This window comes from Tetrao urogallus (genome assembly GCF_951394365.1).
Source record: "Tetrao urogallus genome assembly, chromosome: 1".
In the NCBI taxonomy this organism is placed as follows: domain Eukaryota; kingdom Metazoa; phylum Chordata; class Aves; order Galliformes; family Phasianidae; genus Tetrao; species Tetrao urogallus.
In genome coordinates this window covers 191,877,352-191,901,430 of record NC_136813.1, presented here as the reverse complement: position 1 = coordinate 191,901,430, position 24,079 = coordinate 191,877,352, and the positions used below count along the sequence as shown (strand labels likewise).

The window sequence follows — 24,079 nt, the reverse complement described above, 5'->3', positions numbered from 1 at the left end:
AGTCCATCTTCATGCCCTGAAGAACCCGTTCAGTTGTCATGCCTGACGGATGCTTGGAAGACTTTAAGGATGCTACACAACAATATAACACCCCTAAATCATTCACTGCTTACACACACTGGCCATTAGGTTAGACATAAAGCCAAGAAATGTTTGTCTCCCTGGCCAGTCTTCAAGCTCAGCACTTCCTCTATCACACCCTGGAAAACACACAGGCTCCCTCTTCTTTTCAACTCTTGATATATTTGAAAGCAAAAGACTCCCTCTGCCCCTTAAGCTTTCTCATCTCTAAGCAGATCATTCCTTTCTTAATTCAAGTCAATTTTCCCTAGACATCTGATCATTCCAGCTGATCTCCTTTGAATTCCCTCTGATCGTTTGGCTTGCTCCCTCACAGACAAAAGCCTAAGAGGATACAGGACTGCAGCTGAAATCTTTTCAACAGTGACTAGAACAGGATTACTTCCCTACATCCTGCAGGCCATGTTCCTCTGGTTCTCAGCAGGGGTAAGTTTTTAGTTGTTTCTTTCAGTCATTTGCTTGGTTTCATGACATGCTCACAGCCCGTTTATGATCCTCTGTACCATACAAGTCCTTGTCTGAATGTGAGAGGTACCCAGCTACTCCCCTCATACCCAGACAGAAACAACACCACACATATTTCTCTTTTAAAATTCAGTACATTAAGACCCTCTAAATACTAATCATGTCCTTCAAAGTGTTTCCAAAGCCCTCCTTCCAGTATGGTATTTGCAAGCTAAACGATTCTCTACTGCATTATTCAAGCCATTAACAGAAACATTGGATAGCACCAAGCCCCACACAAAGCACTCAAAAGAGCCATTAGATAAATCCCTTAATAGTGAACCCTTCATAACTTCTCCTTTTCCAGCCAGTTGTTTACCCCACCTCATTACAGCTTTATCTACATCACAGTTCCCCAGCTCAGTTATGAGAAAAAGTGCACGACCTGCTTAGAGACTGCTCACAGTCACCAGGACATGGGCCACCCCCTGCTCCTCCCTGCTCCACAATTCCTGCCACCATCTCTTGGAAGGAAACTAAACCAAGTGTATGCTTGACAGTACCTAAGAAAAGAAAAAGGGGTTACAATAAATGAGAAACGCATTTGGATGTTGAAAAAAGCAGGTGAGTGAATTTTGGAGGCACTGCTCATTTTCACACTGTAGCGTGTAACCCACCTTTAAGCTACTGACTTGCAGAAAGAAGTTATCCCATAATTGCTATGCATTTCACCTGGGATTTTGCATTTCGTATCTGGGGCTCCTCGTATTTTTGGTCATTAACAACAGAATGAATTCTAACGTTTCTCTACAATACAGAATTCATTTCTTTTCCAGCTGCTTAGCAGATGGCATGTGAGAAGCCTTGTTTTTTTTCCTGTGGCACTGGTTAACACAGTTGATTCATCTCATGTATATCACAAAGCATAAGCTCTGGTAGAAGCTCTTCCCACTGCAAGGTCATTCACAGTATCACTCTCCTCTGAAGATTTCTATACATCTATTATCACAGTCTTTCACTCAGAAGCAGCACTAACCAGGTCATGCATCTCCACCAAACCTGTAAAAATGTCCAAAGTTGCATCTGACTGACAAATAAAAAATTAACTGACCAAGGGGTTCAAGGTATTAGGAAAAGGAATTTCGGACAACAAAAAAGCATATCTCTCACTTGGGCTACCAGGCTAAAAAACGACACCACATCTTAATTACTGCTTCTGTTCTCAGCTCTCAATGGAATTTATTGCATTTTTGTTTTCTTTAAAACTTGGTCTTTGTTTTCTCTGCGTGGTCCAGGTTTACTCTGACAATTTCTCCAACACTTAATCCAGTATTAACCTTACAAAATCACAGAATCAGAGAATTGTTTGGGTTGGACGGAACCCTTAAAAGTCTTTGAGTCCAACTCCCCTGCAATGAACAGCACCATCCACAGCTTCATCAGGTTGCTCAGAGCTGATTATGAAGAGGACAATATGCTCTTTGCCCCCATCAATCCATCCAGCACGTAGCACTTAAAGTGTATACAAAATAAATATTAAAAACGTTTTGTCATTAAGTTACATAGGTCTTCCACCACTGGATTTCACAGTGTTTTGTTCTGACCTGTCCTGTTCTTCAACCCATTTGATTTTGTCAGACCAATTAATGGAAACAAGAAAGAAAGACAAAGCCAACGCAGACCCTGCTGAAATCCTCTGCAAATGGTACCCAGGAAATGGAATCCATGGAGAAACACACCTAAAAATATAGATTTCATTTCTCCATTTAAATTTCATCTTTGGCAAATAGAGTAGACAAGGAGTTTCTTTATATTTCTTTCATGTGCAAATCTGCACATAATCCCCACGTTTGTGGGGAGCACAGACTGTTGTAACGTATTTCGTGGCCAAAGACCTATCCAAGTACCCACATTCCTCAGGCCTTTTCTCTTTTTTAAACCCAAACCCCTGAAGAGATAGTAAACCAAAGCGATCATAATGTTAGCAGAGCAAGTTTCAGATTAACTGTAGTCACATTAGAAACCTATTTGCATTCATTCTGAATTTTCTGAGTCTTTGCTGAGCTGAAGACCATTCTTACATGTTCCTACAGCAGGATAAAACAGGAACTATCATCCACATTTCCTATCCCATTCATCATTTTATCACACTCCTTGAAGAAAAGTCCAAGTTTTTCTACCTTTCATCAGTTTCCATGGACACTATGACCTCCCCAGCCCCTCCCCTAATCCCTTCTAGTTCCACAAAACATTTCAAGATGAGCACAGACTATTCAAGGCAGAGACCAAGCCGAGGCCCTTCAATACTCCTTTCTATACAGCCAGTATCAAATGCAGTCTGAGTCCAATTCTTTATACACCCAGCATCTTCTTAGCTTGAGTCACAGTTTGCACATGCATAGGTGCCACTGAGCTTTGAGACCCACTTTTCTGTCTTGTGCTAATTTAGTCACTGGAATAAAATAATTTTATTTTCCTCTTTAAACACTCATTTGCCAACTTGTTTAAACATCCAACATGTTGATTACTCCCTCCTTGTACCACATAACCCTGAAGATTTTAAAGCAGGTATCAAAGTCTGCTGTCCTCCTGCACAGTCCTTTCAGAAGACCACTAAAAGGCCTCATAACCATCATGCATGTTCTTACAAAAAAAGTTAGTTTTTTTGTTCTTGTTTTTGTTTTTTAAAGTTCTTTACTATGGAAGTGTTGAGGTGCTGGAACAGCTGCCCAGAGAGGTTGTGGATGCCCCTGTCCCTGGAGGTGTTCAAGGCCAGGTTGGATGGGGCCCTGGGCAGCCTGGGCTGCTATGAAATGTGGAGGTTGGTGGCCCTGCCTATGGTAGAGGGGTTGGAGCTTTGTGATCCTTGAGGTCCCTTCCAACCCAAGCCATTCTGTGATTCTGATTCTTCTTCTCCTTCTGATCATTTTCCACCAATTCTCGTTTTATGCCTCCAGCTCAGGCTTTTTAATCAACTATAAGAGAAACAGAACACACAAAAATAAAAAACACCAAATCCAAAGCCTACTTCGAGTTGTTGGAAAGTTCTTTATCCCTTACAAGTGCACTACGTAAACTCCAGAAAACTCTTAAGAGCCTTTTTTTTCCCCAAAAGAAATAATTTCTACAGCCTTTTGTAAATAAAGACTGTGACACTTTTTCCCCTATCCTCAACTGCAGGCTTTGAGGGAAAGTTACTTAAGACGTCTCAGTGACTTCATACTTTTTCTCCCTAAAAAGTCTCTTCTGACACACTGCTTTTGAGTTTAATTTAATTTCAATTTCAAAGACCTGAGCTCTGCCTGTGTACGTTTATCGTCAGAAGAACTTCAAGATAGCTTCTTCATCTACAATTTCAAAACCAAGACTGGTTTCAGATAAGTCATTTAGATTCCCTTTTTGATGCTAACACAGTCATGGACAATTAAAGTCACATCTCCTGCAGGCAGCTTGCCTTTAATGGCCTAAAGATATATCAAATATATTTTATCCCCCAGACCCACAATGGTCACCTTCCATCCCACTGCCTAATCTAAACATATGTTTCACAGTATTAGCTCTCCTAAGCTTTGATTTCTAAACTTACTGTAACAAACAAACCCATCTCTAATCTTGGCTGCCATACTGTTCATCTATCTACTGCTTTTCTTACTGTTTGAAGAGACATAATACTGCAACTGGACAACTGAAAAGCAGCAAACTAAGAATTCTGCTTCCTTTCCTTATATAGGACTTTGCAATTTAATCATTACTCACCTCCTCCGCCATCAATTTTATTCTTCATGTTATTCTGTTCACAGCTTGCTTCTCTGGATGCTTCACATAATGACCCTCTAGGAACAACTACCAGGTGGCTCAATTTACTCATTTTGAACCATTCAGCAACCCAAGGTTCAGCCTTAAAACCACTTGTGACCTATGGTGGGCTCTTGAAGCAGCCATTATGAGAACCATTGAAGAACTGCATCAGCTAGGTCCAACTCTTCCACTCACTCAACTACAACATCAATAACAGAGACAGCAGCCACCATCATTTCGTGCCGGTCTCAGAACGTTCACAGAAAACAGACCCCATTCCCATTTCTCAATCCAGATCAAAAACAACTGCTAATACACTTCAATTTTTACAGTATAATATTTTCATCCCTATATGTGATCCCCCCCCCCCACTCTGAATTTTTATGTCACTAGACAGAGGAATTCTTTAAATAAAGCCATGTTCCTCCACCTCCTACAAAAAGTCTGTCTTCCATGCACAGTCTGCAAACACAGATTTCCACTGACATTTGTCATCTCACCACCTTTGCATAATACACTCCATATCTTGGTTTTCTCGATCACTAGGGAATCCAACCACCTGATTTTTATTTAACTTAGTTTTTAATTCTATCTGGTATCTGCTTTTCATTCAGTTGCCTCATCTTTAATTTTTACGTAATTTCATGCATTCTCCTTCTTGCAATATGTCGCTGTTTGTAAGTGATTTGTTCAGTGATGGAGATGCTTAGACAGCAAATATTTACCTTACTACTGCAGACAAATTTTTTTGACATCTATCATCACCCAATTTTCATACAGATAAGAAAACAGTCCCTACTGAATTATCATGGCAACTAGATGCATCCAACATAGTATTTGTTCATCCACCTCTGACTGAGGAGCCCATCATGTATATTAGACACTCGTAAAGATAAAAAAAAAGAAAACGTTTGAGTTCAATGCTTTCTTCGTCATTATATTTAAGATCACATACTTTAATTTGCTGAAAGGGATTACTATTCATCCTTCCCTTTAAAAAAAAAAAAAAAAACAACACAAAAACAAGCAAAAATACTTTTTATTCTGTGCCCTTAATGTCTGATCTGAGTCATTTTGTCTCAGATATTACTAGACAGATTTCGTACATTTTCTTTAATTGCTTGCATTCTATCAGAAGCTTTCTGCAAAATGTTCCATTTCAATCTAATTGTCTCAACCCATAGCATGCTCCTAGTCAGCTTTTACAGCCAAGTACTTCTGAAGTGCGTTTGAAATAACCATCATCAGCCAAATAACCTTTGGGCTGAGAAAGTCATCTCTTGTTCAGGGAAGAGCCCACTGGTTTGGAGAATCAGACTAAAAAACAACAAAACAAAACAAAAAAAAACCCACTTTTCTACTTTTTCCCTGACAATATTTTTTATCTTGAGTTCTTGTTAAATATCAACTTAGATGCTTCCTTTCCAAGTCTTCTTCCTGGTCTTTGTTACAGGTATAGATAGAAGGGAAACAATTTTAATTTATAAGAGGAGATCTAGAGTGGTGTCAGTGGAAGTTTTTCACTAAGAATGAGGTGCTGGAACATGCTGTCCTGAGAAGCTGTAGGTGCCCCATCCTGGGAGGTGATCAAGGCCATGCTGGCTGGGCCCTGGACAACCTGATCTAGACCTGATGTAGTGGTTAGCATCCTTGTCCACAGCAGTGGTTTGGAACCAGAAAACCTTTCAAGGCCCTTCCAACCCAAGCCACTCTACAACACTGTGGTATCAGGTAGATCTGTGGTCTCTTGGGAACTTGTCCAGCAGGATAGGAACTTGGTGCATCTATGCAGTCTGCTTTAGATGAGGACTTGAACACTCAAATTCCTGAAGCAGCTATATGCTCGTGTCTTACCAAACAGTTTCCCCCTATTTACTACATACTAATAATGCTACAACTGAAAGTGCAAGAAAAAAGTGTTTTTATCCATTTATATATGGAAACAATATCACATTGCCACAGGTGTTATGTTTGTAATTGTTAGTATATCAAAGCCTTCACTTTTTGAATATTGTTTTTAATCCCCAGCACAACAGATTCTGTTAAGTGGATAATGAACTGGCAGCCACAGATCACTCCCAGATTGACAAAATGAGTGAAAATGGCCACTTTGTTCTCATAACCTGCAAGTCCCACAAGTGACATTCAGGAAACACACAGAACTCCCCACAGCTGCTCCGAGCCTTGGAGATTCAAGCTGGGTTACTTCCCAGTAACAATATGGAAATAAGCTTCCGTCACCTTCTGACAAGAGGTTCTACCTTAGCTCATTACAGAAATATCTTCACCCTGCCAGGTGCTGGGCAGCCTGGCTGTTAGCCAGCGAAGCACTTAAGCATGCACACAACTTATAACATGTGAACGGTCCCAATCAAACCATACACCTAATTGCTTTTCTGGATGAGGGCCAACGCACTCAACACATTGTAGATCAAGACCTCACTGACAACACCAATATCCCCATCCATGCAAATCTCAGGCAAAAAAAAAAAAAAATGAAAAGATCCAGTAGCATCCTTAAAGCCTGCTCTGAACTGCTCCTCTATCCACCTGAACACCAGATAATAACAGATAATTTCCATTCTGTTAGTTCTAGTGTATGAATGAATCGTTTAACAAGAATGCATTCAAACTCTGACAGATTATGTGACAGATTAATCACTTATCTCTGCAATTCAGAACCTGCAGATCAATATTCGCTAATAAATATCCTTCCACCTCAAAGAGCTCAATTCTCCTTGAATTCTGCACAAGAGGGGTTTCACTGACAATGATGAAATTATAAACAATTTGTTCTGTGAATCTCCTGCTGCTCTGTATATATCTTCCAGTATATAGCTTGGAGAGGAACCCAAAATATTGCACTTATTTCATACTTAAAAACTTTTCTAGGCAAAAAAATACAAAAATAAATAAATAAATAGATAGATAAACACCAGCTTTTCACGCTGTGCTGAAAACAAAGCTTTCCAAAGAGAAAGGGATGCACAAAGTGACCTCAATGAAATAACAACTTAATTAGAAAAAATATCAAACATCTTCAAATCGGGTTACAGAAGAGGTTTTAAATGATCCTCTGGATTCTAGGAAGCACAAAACCTTCTCGGACCAAATTACTTTCAATTCTTCACAACTGTGTTGAGAAAGGAAATAGTCACCAACACAGAAAATCAATAGGAAATGTTCCAGACAATAAGGTAGCAGTAAGATGAACCAGAACAGTAAATTCGGGGCAGACAGGAGCTTGGAGAATGAAGAAATGAAGTGAGCTAAGCAGCACAACAGCTGGTGAACAGCCTCTGCATCCACCTCCGACTCAAAAACAACATGGCCATTTGTTTAATCAATCAGATCACAGGAAAATAAAGATACGAAAGGTTATTAGCAGAGTAATTCCCCCAAACAAAGGGTCTTTGTGAATCGTGCACTGGAGAGTTCAAACATCGAACCACACAAGCCAATACATTGGTGTGGCACTGGCACGTTACCCTTTACAGCCTTTGGTTCAGCACACAACATTGTCAGGAAAAGTTTACTTTGAATATGCAACAGTCCAAGGTTTTGCACAGAAAACCAAATGCAGAAGCAGGACTGACACATGCCCACTGTTCTCCAAGCTGATACTCAATCTGCTGCAGTAAATCCCACTTCAAACAAGAGGGCTCTAAGAATATCAACTATTGCCATGGAAATTGAGGTCATTTACGGACTTTATGTATATATGTATCTTGTATATACATACAAGATCTTCTCCTTGTGTATAAGAAGGCAGAATCACAGAATCACAAGGTTGGAAACGACCTGCAAGATCATCCAGTCCAACCACCCTCCCATTCCTATCAGTGCCACAAGCTACTAAACCATCTCTCGTAGCTCCTCATCCAGGCGCCTCTTGAACACCACCAGGGACGGCGACTCCACCACCTCCCTGGGCAGCCATTCCAGTGCCTGACCACCCTTTGAGAGAAAAAGTTTCTCCTAATATCCAACCTAAACCTCCTCTGATATAACTTCTGGCCATTTCCTCGGGTCCTACTATTTGCCTGGGAGAAGAGGCCAGACCCTTTTGCACCACAGCCTCCCTTCAGGAAGTTGTAGAGTGCAATGAGGTCTGCCCTGAGCCTCCTCTTCTCCAGACTGAACAATCCCAGCTCCCTCAGCCGCTCCTCGTAAGACTTGTGCTCCAGACCCCTCACCAGTTTCGCTGCCCTTCTCTGGACATGCTCCAGGGCCTCAATGTCTTTTTGTAGTGAGGGGCCCAAAACTTTCTCGTAGTGAGGGACCAAAAGGCAACGTCAAAGTTGCTTACTGTGCAACTGTATATACAGCATGCATGAATTTTTAGAGTATAACCATACCCTCTGGTATTATACAATCAATATAGAATAGTTGTGCTTAAGAGAAATCAGAATTTTGGGCATAATTTCCTTTATGCAAGTGGATGGTCAGTCTTCCATCAACTAATGGGCTGCTCTCAAGATTGCAAGAATAAACTGCAGCTTAGCAAAGACCTGACAGAAACATTTTTAGACTCATTAAGAACACCAAGTCAGCTTTATTCTGCTAAGCCAGCACATATTTTAAGTTAAGTCTCACAGGCAGTTCTGCTGGCTGGATTACTTACACAAGTCAAATTTAGCAGATGGATGAATGCCAGCATCATCAAGATCTTCCTGAGGCACTGGGACTCGATATCACAGAACGATAAAGTTTGGAAAAGAACTCCAAGATCACCAAGTCCAACTGCCATTTTAATGTAACCGTAAGAAGTTTAGTACGGCAAAACACAACAACTATGAACTCAGTTACAGCCCAGAGCATCCAAAAAAGTTCATATTCACCCCCAAATGCCGTTTCCCTCCTTGAACAGACTACCCAACGTGTTACCTTCTGTTGTTTTGTTGCTGCTTTGTGGTTGTTGGGATTTTTTTTTGGTGTTTTGCTTTGGTTTTATTTTAACTTCTGACCTTAGCACTAAGCAGACACAATCCCCTAAATCCCATCCCCCTCCTCCCCTCCCAAAATACCCAAGTTTGGCACTGTGAAGCTCTGAAAGAGCAATAGCCTTTGCAACTACTATCAGTGCAACTGAAGCATTTTCACTGGGCCACTGCAGCTCCTTCAGCAGCACACAGAGTCTTTTCAGACATGATAACATAAAACAAGCCATATTCCAGAAGTTTCGATTCTGTACTCATAAAGGTATTTCAAGTATCCTAGGCACGTTCAAGAAATCTTGTCTTTCCACTATTTCAGCCTGGACTGCATAGAAGAAAAATTTTAGCAAGTGGAATGCACAGATGCGAGGTAACAGGAGAGCTGAGGAAGTGAGAGAGCCCTGTTAAACTCAGAAAAGAAGGGGAACGTGGAGAAGAAGAGCTCTTCGAAACATCTTTCAAGCACACGACAGCAAAGACTGTACAACATTCTTCAAAAAGTTTGTTTCTCCACTCCCATTCTACTAGGGAGAGTTACACAGGAGGAGGATTACAATTGTACTTCTACTAAATTACCGCTGCACTGAGTCAGAAGACTTGCAAACTGCACCACAGGTATGTTGTTAAGCCATTCAGCACTAGATATTCTAAGAATAAAAGCACCAAAATAAATAAAAAACCAAAAAACCCAAACCAATAACAAAACCAACTACCACTTAAATACCACCTGCTCCTTGGTTCTTCCCTGGCCCAACACAGACACAACTACACGTAACTACCCACAGTCTGCACTGCAGATTGGCTTGCAGATATGAATCATTTAGGTATTGATAAACAAGGACAACTGATACCAGAAACTGCCCATCTCAAGCTGGATATGAACTTGTGTCCTGCAATGCAGCTGGTGTTATAATGGTCACTATATGCAGCTAGTTGAGCTCCTCTGCTTTTTCTCATTAAAGCTACCGCTTTGCCTTTACTTCAGGCTGCAGAAGCTACATATTAATCTGTTTCTCAGTCAAAAAAAAAATCTAAATTAAGTTCCATCAAGTTAACAATATTGCTCCACCCTGATTACATCTGAGAGCTGCACTGCTCTATTTATCAGCACTTACCCACCTAGCAAACACTGATTTACAATACTGAGGATGCTGCTCATGAGCAAAGTTGAAGAGATTCACACTCATTCTGTGCCACATTTCAGAACGAAACAAAAAAATCTCATGATCGTTAACACAATATTATGCATCCAGATGAACACAACCCTAACAGATCATGTAATAATCTTACACAGACCATGAAGGACTATTACAGCTTGTGCAAGAGACTGTGTTTCTATACCACCAATTATTATGCAAACCTTGAACTCGATCTTTAAGGAAATTCTTAATTATAAAGCTTACAGCAAAACTAAATGCAAAAGAAAAGAATGTTTAACAAAACCTTCAACCTGAACCCTAGGCATTAAAAAAGTGCTAACAGACAGTACAAGGCTAGCTTGATCACTGGAGGCTGAACTGCTGGGAAAACCTAACGCCAGGTACAGCACAACCATCCACTCAACATCACAATGCACACTTCTTCAAGGTCACAAAAAGTGTGCTCTGCCTTGAGAGATAAACCTCATAATCTCATTCTCATCTGCATTCCTTCATTTGGGTATTTGATGTTCGGATTTTCATTCAAATGGCTTTGCAAGGAATGTCAACATATGTTTAGGTGGTCTGTAAGAAATAGGAAATCATTTTGGTTCTTCTCATGTTTGACTACAGAATACACTAGAACCCCCAAAAATATTCAGATTAATATCTAGCTAGTTTTTCAGAAAATGCTAGATATACACACATATATAAAAATCATAAGGTGCAGAGAATACAAATGTAACAGTAGATAAACAGAATAAGAAACAACACTTTTCGAACTGTCTCAGAAGAACATTACATCAGATCACCTCTTTTCTTCAATACTTCTTCCCACAAAGCTGAATAGGAAGGCTGTTCATTTGGACTGCAACATGAAGCTTTCCACTTAGCAGCAGGAGAAACAAAGCCTCACCACACACTTAAAATTATTTTCACAATTTAACTGCAGTTAGAAGTGTCTCATCCCCCTGGAATACTTATTTCTTAGTATTCTTCCAAGCATGAAGGCAAAAGCAAAGATCTGAAGCGTATTTGTGAACGTATCTCCTAATTGCCTGAGCCATGGATGTTAAGCACTGAAGAGTCATGAAACATGTTGGCTTTGTTGAGACGAATGCCTCAAAAAAAGAAGACATGGCACCTGCTCTATTGGAAATAAGAGTCCTTTACAACAGGTTACTCAACTACATTTGTCTTGCAGCACAAAAGGAAAATGACGTTTTCAGAGTGAAAATATGGCAAATATAAAAAGAAAATAATATATAAACACACGTGTGCATATAGCTGCTTGTCTTAACAACACCAAGGAGCTCCAAGCCATACAGCTTTAATAACAGCACACCAGTAGAAACATAAGCTCTACTGCTCATCATGGATGGAACTGCAATAGTTGAACTGCACGTCAGGTGCCACACTGAAGGACGTCATCAGCTTTGTCAAATGCAAACAATCTGTAGAGATCAGCAGCACTTTCACTGCTACATCACAGAAATTTTAGGAATGCTCTCCACCACACTCACCACATCCAAAGATCTTTGGCAATGTCTTAATTTTTCCACCATTAAGAGCTAGACAGGCTCTAAAGAAAAGACATCATCATGAATTAAAGAAAATTACCAAGAGAGGTTAGCATGAGAGAACAATTCAAAGGCACCATCATTTATCATTCTGGCAGGTAACGTGGTTGGGAAATGCAGTTTTTCTAACAGGGCATCAGGCATGTGACACACTGATTAAACTGCAAGGGAACATAGCACCAAATCGCTGTAATAAAGTGAGATCATCCTTTTACTGCATCCTAGCTAATCATGAGCAAGTCTGCTTGTTTTATTTCATTGTCCTTTGTGAATAAAAAAGGAATGATTTTTGATATTGTGCTTAAGGAACCATTCTGATTTACTGACCTGCTGGGAGGTCTGATTTGGGCTCTTCTCCTGGTCACATGCAAGAACTTCAGACTGCTTAAGCAGAGGGAAAATTAATGACACGATTAACCTTTCTGAAATTGAAATGAATCTGCTATGCAGACATGAGTCCTGTTTCTTGCTTTCATCTGAGGTGTTGCAACAGGCTGCAGTTCAGCCCCTGGACATGACAACAACCAGCTCCCCACTCTCTATCTCTTGCCATGAGTCACTGGGATAGGAGGCTTGACACAAGAGACTTGGCCATCAACACGCCTTCTTTAAAAGAAAGAAAAAGGTCACACAAATCGTTATTTTTCTTAGTGGTTATTATAATGCAAAATTAGATGTGGGATTTTCAAATGAATCTAAAGCAATTAGTTGCCCAAGTCCCACTGGATCACCAAGGGAGTTAGATCCTACATGCCTTTGGCTCTTCTGGAAAACCCCATTCATCAAAGAAATTCACAGGTGGCTCAATACCAACTATAGAAAAAACAAGTAATGATCTGAGCAGAGTTTCAGAGCTATTTTTGAAGAATTTTACAGGGCTCCTCAGTCACCACAACACCATGAATAACGGCATCACCACCAAGCAATCAGTGACACTAAGTCACATTGTATTACTAAAAATAAAAAGCAATGCTCCAGTAAATAAAAGCACCAGACCACATCACTCAAACCACAGCATCTAAGCTAAGCACACATGTATTTTTCATTCTCCTCTTTTAATACTGCTCTTTGATGTTTTCTCAGGCCTATGCTATAAATGTAAAGCAGGGGGAGTCCAGCTTTTATTACTGGAAAGAATGAATTAACAATGCAACACATTTTATTATTATTTTAATCAGTTTCCAGCTCACAGCTTCACTCAGGGTACACCAACAATCACACATTTCTTAGTCTCTTTCCAGCAAACGAGGACCCCAAAGAGCTCTGCAAGATATTTAATTACATTCTATATGTAGAATGTCTGCATACAGGTCACATTTAATTAACCAGTTCCCTCATCTCCCCCTTTCTCAGGTGAAAATAGGTTTCCATGGTTCCTAGCATGGACATGGTTACTGTCTTTCACATTTTAAGAACAACAATTAACATGCAGATTCTTGAATTAATAATCCTATTATTTTTGCATATGTAGTCTATATTGTGGGCCATATTCAAAGAAAACGGAAGAGAAAAACAGAGTGTTTGCCAACAGATAATCAGCAAGCCCTACAGAGAGCTACCACCACTTGTATTTGTTGCATGAAGTCATAGAATGGCCTGGGTTGAAAAGGACCACAATGATCATCCAGTTTCAACTCCCTGCTGTGTGCAGGGTCACCAACCACCAGACCAGGCTGCCCAGAGCCACATCCAGCCTGGCCTTGAATGCCTCCAGGGATGGGGCATCCACAGCCTCCTTGGGCAACCTATTCCAGTGGTCACCACCCTCTGTGTGAAAAGCTTCCTCCTAATATCTAACCTAAACCTTCCCTGTCTCAGTTTAAAACCATTTTTTTCCTGCTTCCACAAGTTCAGGATATGGTTGCTTCTGTTACCATTAAGATCATTTTCTCCTCATCTTTGTAAACCCTGTTTTGGTGGCTCTGTTTGCTGAAGGAATACAGGTTTGGAATTCCAGAAAGTACAGTTTGATAGGGAAAAGGGATTTCCAGAAACACTGTAGAATCATTCAGAATTTATGTAAATCCCCCCCTAACTTCCATTAGCTACTGCTGGCTCTTGGCCAATCAAAACACAGAGACTGGCACACTGTATGGCTAGAGGAATACTCCTTAAATTATTATGCAAATTGGTATGCTGCTTTGTAAGGCAAAAGGAACTGCACACCTCACCTTTAAAGCTTGTTTTTTGGTGTCACCAATCACACGAGTCCAGTCAGCAGGCACAATGGACTTCAGTACCAAGAGTTAAAACTGGATCTACAGATTTGCAAACTCACCACGTGCAAAGAATCTAAAAGCACGTAAAACCAAAAAGAAATAAAGGCAGATTGTTAACTACATGAAGCAATGTTCAATTTTGATTTTAGTTCATAGTTCTAAAATAGCCTCCCTGTGCGATTTGCTAAAAATCAGAAATGTTTATAACAGGGAAATACGTATCAGCCCATTTCAGACCCTGTGTCACATCAGCATCTCCCACGTTGATTTGTTCCAATCAATCTTGAGTTGTTCTTTATTTATTTTTTTTAAACTTGTGGTTAGATGTCAGCAGCTGCCACTATCAGAACTCTGAGGAGAGCAACAGAAGGATTTGGAGGTGGAGGAGAGTTGTTTGTTCTCAGTGCAAGTTGGAGTTTGTCATTCCCAGCAAAGCACGCAGGCTTTGAGCTCTTCAGACTCTGTCAGTCCAGAAATCACTGGTGAATCATCACCCACTTGCTGCTGGTTTGTGCATACAGTTACACAATATACATAAAGGCAGAGACTACGTTCTCTGAGCACTTGGGATAAAAGATGGTGGAAACCCGGTACAGAAGTTACTCAAGCCAAAGAATGTATATGAACTAATTATGAGCAAATAAGGCTGATTGTGTTTTAATACTTTCTCACCATGGCTCCCACTCACGTACCCTCACTCTATGTACCCTCACTCTACCCACTTCAGACTCAGTTCTTCAGTTTCCATAACTAGAGTTCACATTAACCATTGAAAAAAGAATGCGTATATAAATCCAGTGACACATTACTCAAAATCACTGAGAACTGCTTGCAGACTTGCTAAATAAAGCCACTTGAAAAGGCAGCTGGTCAGCGAGACCATGAAAGAAAGCACAAAATAAGCAGAATATTGAAGCCTGTGGATTGTCATCAAAGCTTTAATTGAAACACCCAATTTTAAGTGTTGGGTGTTATGCATATTCATGTCCTGATTCTCAGCAGTGCAGAACATCCACAGTGTCAAGAGAAACAAGAAGCTCAAAAGCTCTTAATAAAACCAACCAAAAAGCTCACACAATACACTCTCTCCTTCTGCAGTATTGAAATGCACACCAAAACTAGTAAGTATTTCCAAATCTTTTTTTTTTTTTCTTCCACTCATTCAAACACTGACTTCCCCATGTGCAAAACACAGAATGGCATCACCCTGGTGAGATCAGATGACTTAAGTCACTTTGATGATGAGAAGCGTGCTGTGAAAGAGATGCTCCTAAAACATTTTATGCATACTACCTAGTGATCCACAGCACGTTTCAAAGTGGTGCATACGTGCCTGGAGCTGCAGCAGCAACAACCGTCCCAAGTGTATATGCACAGCCTGGCAGCTGCCTTCACAAATGAAAAGAAGCTGTTGTTTTCCCAGACGTAGTGTCAGATCTTTGCATATGCATCCCCATGCTGGACCTTCTTTTCTGCCCAGCAAGTTTGCCCCCTCCCTGGAAGCAATCAAGGCCAGGCTGGATGGGGGCTGTGAGCAACCTGGTCTAGAGGGAGATGCCCCTGCCTATAGCAGGGGGGTTGGAACTAGGTGGTCTTAAAGGTCCCTTCCAATGCAAACCGTTCTGTGATTCTGGCTTGAGACAAAGCTGAGAAAGAGTGTGATACTGGTGAAAGAAGGAGAAAAGATCTGGGGGGAGGTAGAAGAAAGGTGTGCATGTGTGTGCATGAAGCAGCAATGGGTGTGCAGAACGAAAGAGAAAAATTAATACTGCCTCCAGAAAAATAAAGCTGAGATTTCATATCAGGAAAGAAATAGCAGGAGCTGGCAAACTTCAGGAAAAAAAAGATTCTACCTTAGCATTTTGTAAATGTCATGCATGTTAAACACAGCAAGTGCACAGCACAGGAGTGGAAAGGCTTTCAAGCACAACACTTTCCAAACATTTCCCTAGGATCTCAGCTAGTCTGTAACATTAACAGGAATTTGCCTGCATGAATCCCTCATGCACTGCTGTCGGATTAGACGCCTTGCAGAGAGGACATGATGAGCATTTTGGCCTTTTCCCTTTCACAGCATTTTTATGATGCTAGTAAGAGTATGTCTCACTGCCTTTAAAGCTAGTCACACTGGGACCAAGTGTGAATAACGTCAGCACATCAAAAGTAGCGTGGTTTTATAGTCCTATAAAACATGTCTACAAATGCTGATAAATTACTTGTAGTCTCTCCTAATTCTAGCTGACAGCAGAAGTAAAGTGCAGCGGACATTGATAGTAACTGGGGAAAAAAAAAGCACATCAGATCTAACAAAATTGTTTGAGAATCTAGGGAAATGGTTACAACCAAAGGCACTGTGTGTATCTACAGCCACGTTACTATTTCTTCTATATAAGAGAATCATTGAATGGTTTGGGTTGGAAGGGACCTCAGGGATCATCAAGCTCCAAACCCCTGCCACAGGCAGGGCTGCCAACCTCCCCATTTAATACCAGACCAAGATGTCCAGGGTCCCATCCAACCTGACCTTGAACGCCTCCAGAGATGGACAGGGCATCCACAGCCTCTCCAGGCAGCCTGTTCCAGCACCTCACCATTCTGCGAGGAGCTTCCCCCTATATCCAACCTAAATCTTCCCTCCTTCAACTTCAGACCACTTCCCATTGTCCTGCTCTTACCTACCCTTTCAAAGAGTTGGTTCCCCTCCTGTTTATGGGCTCCCCCTTTAGGAACTGGAAGGCTGCAATGAGGTCACCCCACAGCCTTCTCTTCCCCAGGTTTATTCTGTATCTTCTATTTCTTCTATATCATTCCATACATTAACAGCTGCAGAACATGAAAGCTAAGGAGCAATTTATGGGCTGGGAATTTTGTACATTTTTGTGTAGAATACCCATATTGTTGTTGGCAATTTGAATCACAGCCTTCACACCAGGTGCGGTGGCCACTCAACAGCCTTCATATTCATCTTCTGAGAACTTCCAACTCGCTAAAGAATTTTAAGAAACAACAATGGAATAAAGCTAAAAAAAAAGGTTTCTGTGGTCTCAAACTGTACAAATTAGAGAGCATTTGACAGCAGAGAAGGATTCAAAAATGCACTGTTTCAATTCAAACTGCCAAAAATCAAATTAGGAAACAGTGCTACTCTCCCTCATTCTGTATTCCTGACCTTTTCATAGAATTGTTTGAGTTGGAAAGGACCATTAAAGGCCATCTACTCCAATTACCCTGCAATAAACAGGGACACCTACAGCTGGACCAGATGCTTGGAGATCCAACCAGCCTGACCTTGAGCACGTTCAGGGATGGGGCAGCCACCACCTCTCTGGGCAAACTGTGCAGTGCCTCACTACCCTTACTTTGAAGAACTTCTTCCTTACATCCAGTCTAAATCTTCCTTCTTTTAGTATGAAACCATTTCCCCTTGTCGTCGGAGCACACCTTCTTACAACCTAGCAGAACTAATTTCTGCTTTAACAACTACATAGAACAGTCTTCTGAAATCATTTACTGATGGGGCTCTCAGCAAGAAGTTTTGCATCTTTCTCCTCCTGTAAAATACAGCCTGTAAGGGGGGAAAAAATATATGTATATGCTTGTAATTGACTTATATGCATTTAGTTATTTAAATATTCATAAATTCCTGCCAAGACTATAACTTCATAGCCATGCTCAACTATCAGAAGGGAAATCCACCCAAACTGAAGAGCCACTCAAGTTCACTGCAGCTTAAGACTTGACAGTATGACCAGAAGAGGGTTTTTTCCCTTGCTCACATACCAGCAAGCATTTCATTACATGAGCTCATCTTTTTAAATCTCCCAAACCATAAGCTCAGTGACCCCTTCTGCAATAAAATGCACAAGTATTTGTACACTGTTCAAGTATCTCATTCTTATGCAGGGCTTTATCTCTTTGAACTTTAAAGTAAACGTTAGTGTTTATCAAATAAATTGGATCAACAGCTCTGGGATACATATGACTGCTGAAATAAAAGCTGGAGCATAGAATTATTCACACCTTATTTGTGCTGTGTCACCATGCTAATACAGCACAGTTCAATTAACGAGGACATTCCTGGGAAAAACAATAACCCAACATTCATAGTTCAGCTCTGGACCTCTTCCAGGTATCTGTTACCAAAGCCATTCTAGTCAGTTTTAAACACACTTCAGCAAGAATTGTTCAGTGAAAAGGAAAACAGATCGATGTGCATTTCTGCTTCACATTCTTTGCTTCTGACAGCAAAGCGTGCCATTGCTACCTCGTTCTTTGCCCTTCCAATTGCATAATACACCCTACACTGTGACACTTCGCACTTGACAACTTTGTCACCTTTACCTGGGCAATTTTCAGCCATCCTGAATTCACAACACATTTCCTGGGGAGCTTAAGTACCCAATTACTTCCTGTTTGAAAGCATAAGGAGGTAACTTGAATCATTAGATAAGTTGGAACAAGTCTGTCAAATGCTTTAGATTAAAAGACATCTCATATTCCTCCTGAAGTATACTTAGTGTGACCAAAGTTTAAGGAAACACCTTCCTGCAGTGTCATCTTGTCCCTTCTTGGATTCAAACAGATCACACACATCCTGGTCCATACATTTTCAATGAAAGTTTTTCATGCTCCTAGCAAATATTAACAGAGAAAAAAAAAAGTCATGTAACACTCACTGTGCTTGATTTCTTACTAAATAATGCATGCTACGAGTTCACTTCCAATAAGAGATGGGGAAAAAAAACATGCCAAGTTGCCTGCTCTGTAATTATTTAAATTCCAATTTTCAATATCAGCATCCTGGAGAGCATAATGCTCTTTCTCTCTCCCTCCCTCCTTTGTGCACCCAAGATTGAAATGGTATTTTTCAAAAGCTGCACAAAAATCACTTTCACAGCCATCATCCTCTCAGCTAAATGAGAGACGAGCATTAATGAGACATACCAGGCAGGAGTCCGAGGGCATCAGTTCCACACATTTAAGACCATTTAAAGGGAACCAGAAAAACTGTCAGGCACATTATTTCGAGGACAACCATGAAGCCATTAATTTCCCCAAGACAACATTCTGAAAATTAATTCTATTGTATGTCCAAGATATTACCTGGTGAACTTCCCAGATGTAATGGCTATTTCATATATTGCTCTGACATTTCAACTAGTATTTATGACATATTGACAATAACACTTCTCATACAAGAGTTTTACTTTATTAGTATTAACCATGCCATAAATAGTTAAATCATCCTTTAAATGCAAAGCTTCAGCAAAGAGAGATTTCTTATTCCAGAGCACATACTTCTCAACTGAATGAAATCACTACTGCAGAGATTCAGGGCTCACGACAGGCTACCACTCCTGAACTCCTGCTTTTAGCATCACCATCCATTCCAGTATGCTTTTTACACTGCTGTCAGGACTGTGCTGATCCACCTAGGTTGAGCAATAAGCCACCTGGTTTTTACATGAGTGCTCTGAGGTGCTGCTCCACATAGCAGCTTTGGCTGAGGGAAAGATGCAGATGCCAGGATCAACCCTTTGCTTCCCTTCTTTGCTTCTCTCTCTCGTCCCCTATGCCAACACTGACATAGTTCAGGGACCTGAGCAAGCAGAACATGCAGCCAGCGGAAAACAGCTGATCAAACCAACTCCCTCAAATTAGATACCTGCTAGGAAAATGAGCAACAATGCCAGAGGAAGAGAAGCATCCTCAGATGTGAAGGTGGAAGAAATGGCATTGCAGCACAGCTGACAGATCTGCATGGCCTGCCATGGAGTTGAACCCCCTCTACACTTCTTCCAGAAGGATGCAACAGGGTAAATCAAGCGACTGCTGAACCTCACTGCCTTACCCTTCTTAAAGGAGCAATATCTTCTGCTGTTAATGTATCCCCATGCAGCACTATTCCCTCAGAAGCATGGCACGGCAACTACAAGTGAAGCCCAGCTTTTCAGCAAGTCATCACATTGCTGGCCACCAGATTTAGCTGCATACTGCAAAACTGCTCCGTCTCCCTGCTTGAACCATGGAAATGTGTTGTCCCCTTTACAGGTAGGAAAATGCCATGCACCTTTTGGGCAGAGGAGTATGATATGTAAAGGAAAAGGGTGCATCATTCCAGAGTTTCTGGTACTTCCAACTCTGCAGTAACAGAACAGCAGCACATTGGCAGGGGATAGGTTTCAATCTCTCCTGTCACAATTTTCTTATGTTTTCAGCAATGCATAAGCTGCTAAATAACATTGTTTTTGGACAACACCTGACAGCATCAAACAGAAGACCACAAAACAGGGACAGCAGTAGCGCGAATGTTTGTGTTCTGTCCCCCTGGTGCTGCAAAAATGTGACATGCATCCCACAGCACCAATGTGAATTTCCTTCTCTTCTGCAGCAGAGAGAAATCAAAGATTGGCCACCTCCTTAAAAGGCTGAGAACTGTCAACTACAAACACCACTACTACAAAAGAAAAGATCTCTTCCTTGGAGGCAAACAGCACTGCCATAAGCTAATAACAGGATACTGACGATGCATGGAGATGTCACCTTTTGTGGGCATTTTCTCCAGCAGCAGGGTACTGCACTCATACAAAAGCTGACAGGATGATCACCCTGTCAACGGGAAGGTGACATTTCTGAAGAAGCTGAATGAACGCTGGTATTATTCAGCAGGGACAGATGCTTCTCTCTCATCTTGGTATCAAAAGACAGTGCCAAAAAAATAAAAAGGTGAATGAGCTGTTAAGTGTTCTCTGCAACAGAGAACAGCAAGAAAAAAAACAGCACACCAAGTACCAGTTGCTGCTATAGCATGTCCTCTGTCAGCCCCCTGACTCTAACACAACAGGACAGAAGAAGGCATGCCTGCCTTTAGCCCAAGGATGTACAAGGGCTGCTCCAAAAGTAACACCTCCCATTTTATTATATTGGCCCACAGCATCGCAAGTGGATGTTGGTGGCATGCAAGTAGAGGTTGAATCTACCCACCAGTATTTCCATTACATTTTGTTGCTGTGTTCCAGATGGCAGCAGAGGGGCAGTCTGACAAAATCATGCCTGACATGGAGAACAAAGAGTGGATGCTGCTCAGTGAGGCAGTAGGTGATAAATTTCAGCAGTGGTGATTGTGGGTCACCTCCACTGGTGCAGATTTCTACACATGTGGCATGCAGGTTCTTGTTCACCACTGGTGAAAATATACAACTAATAGTGGTGACTTTGCTGTAAGATAGTGTTTTGCAGCTGAAAATTTGCTCTTTCAAACAGTATTACAGAGCTATTTGCATCCGTTTTACTTTCCGTGGAAATAAATAAGAGGCATTACTTTCAGAGCGACCTAGGTGTATCACTGTGCCTCTCACACAACACAACACTTCATATTTTCAGATGGGAGGATACCAAATACACACACTGAACTGTGGCAGAACACTCAGAATTCCTTCGCTGCGCAGTCCTGGAGGAACTATTCACACCAGTACAGCTGTGAGGGCTGTTCTAACAGCTCACAGCTCTCTCCAACCAAGTACTCGGTCCTACTCCTCAGAAAGATATTTTTAGGAGGAAGCTTTCCACACAGAGGGTGGTGACACACTGGAAAATAATGCCCAAGGAGGTTGTGGATGCCCCTGGATCCCTGCAGGCATTCAAGGCCAGGCTGGATGTGGCTCTGTGCAGCCTGCTCTGGTGGTTGGCGACCCTGCACATAGCAGGGGGGTTGAAACTGGATGATCATTGTGGTGCTTTTCAACCCAAGCCATTCTATCATTCTATAATCCCACCCATTTCCACTTTGAAGAACTAAATTCACTCCATACATAAAATAGCACATTAAAACTGGAACAACTTCCACACCTCTCTCTTGATGGTATGGCAATACAACTACAGGCAAGGCTGGCTCTGGTCCAAATAACTTCAAGCTGTGTTTTACCAAACAAGGCTGTTCTAATATTTTGACAAACTGATTTTTCTGTTTGTTTATTCTCTGGCAGCTAGCTCTAAAAGGTCATTCTGCCTTTCTCCTGATGACTTCAGTGTTATTCACAGAGAAGGTCAAAAATATATCCACATGCTCAGTATCTGAACATTGCTTGACTTTGAACCACCTCGCTAATATTATACCACAGTGATTTGTGCTGTTATTAGGCAGCACTCAGAAATCCAGCTAAACAAAAAAAAAAAAAAAAAGGACAATTTCCAGCCCACTGTGAGCACACATTATGACTCGGGTACAGAGCTATAAAGAGATAACCTTGCTGTAACATATTTCACATGCAGAGATGCACAATGTGTGTGTGGAAGAGATTATCTGTGTGAATTACAGAGCCACACAGTACTGTTCCAGCACTATGAATAAGTTTCATTCATTATGATCTACAGGATCATAATGTTTCCCCGATGCACCCCACCACTAACCTACCTCCTCCACGTTTTCACCTTCCCCCAACAGCATTTAAAAGTTTTCTGCTCCCCCTTAACACAAATGTAAGGTCTCCCCTTACAAAATTACCCCTGCTTGGAAACACTGCAATGAAATAACTTTGTCTTGGGCTCAGAGATTTTTTTTTAAATTGCAAGGTAAAAGAAATCCATTCCTATGAACATACACACAAACACACACACACAAAAAAAAAAAGCCATGAGGTTTTGAACAGAGAAATAGAAGATTTCCCCCTCACCAAGTCAGTCAGTGCTCATCTTTTACCCTAAAGCTGCAAGAGATTACGGAGTTTAAAGTGCAGCTTTTGTGCATTGGCAAAGCTATCTGTGGCTCCTGTAGAAGCTTTTCAGGCACCTTCTGACACTCGTGCTGTCACACCAATAGCAATGAGATCTTTACAGTTGGGCTATTGCATTTTCCTTGGCATTTTTTTTTTTTTTTTGTAGAAAGCTTTGTTACATATTTTCTCCCTAATAAAGAAAGCTCACTCACTCTCTGTACGTGCACACCTACATAGGCTTCTACATAAAAGTTTTATCAATGTTATTTTGTAATAGCCAGCATAACTCAGTCCTGACTTAACCACTCATGAGGAATGAAACCAATCACAAGCCCTCACTGATAAGAGGGAATTACCAGCCTTGTCAGTCTGCTTCACTAAAGATAAAATCTTGGAGGATTTTTAGTCCCAGGTCTTGTCCTGCTACAGCAAAGTTTGCAGAATTCAAAGCTCTTATAGGATTTCTCAACCTTGTGTATGACAATAAGATGGCTGGAGATACTCACTGCCAAACCCTTTCCTTATGCCCTGAAGCCTAACTCTTTGCTTTGATGGGGCCAGATAGCTCCAACTTTGTGATACTCTTTCATCTAGAAAATCTATTATTACCCTCTGTCTGGATATTCCCAATCAAGTTTTTCCAAGAATAATGAAGGAAGGTAAAAATCCTTTACAAAGACACGTAAGTGGATAAGAAGACAGTGGGTGTGATCAAAAAGTCCAAGAAGTGCCTGAAATCACAGCATGCATACAGCTGGCCATGTCTGTGCAAGTAAAAATCCTACGTGCATCATTCTACAGTGCAGCAATCAGATCAATACAATGGGAAAGGCATTACAACAAAGGTGTGATGACAGAAGGACTGACACAATAGAGGTGCTATGAAGGAAGGGAAGAAGATTGCTCACCCATATCAGAAGATCCTAGGTTTGCAGGGGAAAGCTTCACCAAGGAGGGATCTCCAGAAAGAGAACCTTCCCCAGTGGCAGTCAGCCCTTAAATGAGGTCCAACAGAAATGCAGCCATGCTCCACCCCTTCCAGTTGCACAGGTGAATTGCCTTCACCTGTGCTCCCAGGGCTGACCAGGTCCTTTCCCCAGGTGCTCAATCAGTGGTTCAGGCCATTAGTCAGCAGTTCCCACGCACATAGTCAAATAAGTTTTTAGA

General features: G+C 41.2%; 1 protein-coding gene across 1 annotated transcript in view; it reads right to left on the bottom strand.

Moving 5' to 3' along the window:
* Window positions 1–24,079, bottom strand: part of EXOC4 (exocyst complex component 4) — a gene marked incomplete at both ends in the record, with an annotated part of 395,210 nt that overhangs the window by 306,947 nt on the left and 64,184 nt on the right. The window lies entirely within an intron of this gene.